This window comes from Lygodium microphyllum, chromosome 1 (genome assembly GCF_053477565.2).
Source record: "Lygodium microphyllum isolate KBCC chromosome 1, Lygodium_microphyllum_v1.1.10, whole genome shotgun sequence".
Classification (NCBI taxonomy): Eukaryota; Viridiplantae; Streptophyta; class Polypodiopsida; order Schizaeales; family Lygodiaceae; genus Lygodium; species Lygodium microphyllum.
This window is the reverse complement of record NC_141135.1, coordinates 77252169-77254416: the sequence shown is the minus strand read 5'-3', so window position 1 is coordinate 77254416 and position 2248 is coordinate 77252169.

The following is a 2248-nucleotide window of genomic DNA, read 5'->3' as shown; positions in this document are numbered from 1 at the left end:
AAGTCTTATCCAAAACAATCTTTTGCATTGAATCAAACCTACAGCCCTTGCTTTACCATTTGGGCAACACACACTAAATTATTTGTGATTTATGGCACATGTAATTTATCTAATAGACTCTTTATTTGGCCATCATGCAAAGACAAGGGAACCTTTTCAATATGTTAAATTGGGTGGCATGAATAATCACCCATCTACATATAACGTGGATTTTATAAATCTTACATCTCTCCAAACCATTCGGCAGCATGACTAGTCATATGACTATATACACTTAAATTAATATACAATACATCATCATTGTCAAGAAGTGAATTGGAGAGAGAAGACTGCATAGAAGAGAGAGAAAGAAAGTGACAAGGAGAGAGAAAGACTAGAATAGGTGAGAGAGAGAGATAGGAAAGAGAAAGAAAACCATTGAAGCTAAAAGCAAGGTGAAAAGGAGAAGGACAATAATGTAATGATAAAAGTTACATGTCCTCTCCTTTTATACCAATGCTAGTGTGACATGACATCAATATTATTTACACACTAAATCTCTATTCTTCCCAGCTTCTTACAATCCATCCCTTCCCAAAGGTTTTTGCCCTAAAAAACAAACTAACAAAGACTAGAAAAGGATAGATAGAACAAAGTACTACTTTGTTTTCAGCTTTAGAAATGGGAAAATGAATGAAAGATGATAGAAATATAGACTAAAATGGAAGAATAAAACTAGGCCTCACTTATTTACATGATCAGAATGCTTCAAAACTACTTGGAGCCATAAATTCTTCAATTGATGTGCTCAAAAATGAAGTAGATAGTTTGTCATGTAAACAAACCCTGTTGAAACAAATTTGCCATAACTTCTGGTAGAAGTGTCCAAATGAGGCATGCCACATGTCAAAATATAGCTCTTGAAGAGTACTTTGACCCTATGTGGCATAATTCTAAAAATTAGGTAGAATAAAAAAAATCTAAAACATCTTGTTGATTAGCTTTTCCCATTAGGGTCAATTCTTTCATTAAAGATGACTGTGGGTAAGGACACCTTATATCCAAACATAGCCTTAAAGGGGGCAAAACTTCGATGCTAGCATGAGTGGAGTTATTGTAGGCAAAGTTAGCAAGTGTAACCAAGAATCCCATGAATTTTGGACATCATAACAAAAATGGTGAAGATAAGTCTCCAACCACTTATTTACCCTTTCTGTCTATCCATCAATTTGTGGATGATAGGTTGTAGAAGAAGCCAATTTAGTGCCCATGGATATGAATACCGGCTGCCAAAAGTTGCTCATGAACTTTGAATCTTTGTCATGAAAAATCACTTGTAGTAATCTGTGTAGTCTAAAAATCTACTTCATGAGCTGACTAGCCACTTGAGAAGCAGTAAACTCGATCTTGGTTGGAATGAAATGGGCTACCTTGGTGAGTCTATCCACCAGCACATATATACTATTCCATCCATTTTTGGTAGTAGGAAAGCGAGTAATGAAGTCCATGGTAATGTGCATCCATTTGCATGTAGGAATGGGTAATGTCTACAAAAAACCACCTAGCATATGGGTGTTGTCCTTATCCTTTCGACAATCATACACTTCATGATGAAGTCTTTAACATCTTTCCACAACCCTTTCCAATAGAATATTTTGCTAATCCTATCATAGGTTTTGAAAAATCCAAGGTGTCTAGCTAAAGGAAAAGAATGCAACTCCTCCCCATAGTTTTTTGTTTTAAAGAAGAAGTAGAGGGAATGACAATCTTGCCATTTAACAAGATGAGGCCATTTTGAAGCTGATAATGCGAGTTATCTCCCATGAGACCTTGCTGTAATTTCTGAAAAATATGGCTGAGCTCTTTATCCAAAAGATAAGCCTCCTATAGTTTTTCAATCCAGTCACTTGCCCACATACGAGAAAGAGAATCAGCCACTACATTGTCTTTGCCCCTCATATGATTGATATCAAAATCATAATTTTGTAGCGTACCTACCCATCTACACTGCTTAGGAGTTAGATTGGACTGAGTGAGGAAACACTTAAGGACCTTGTGATCACTTTGAACTCTAAAAAGGCTACCATACAAATAATGGTGCCTCATAAACAAATAATCATAGCCATTTCCTTATTTGTAAACATTCATAGCTGTTTCATTATTTGTAAACTTAAGGCTTTCAAACAAAATCACTCCATGCTCTTGTAACAAAACAATCCCAATGCCTTGACCACTGGGATCACATTGTATGGTAAACTCCTTTGAAAAA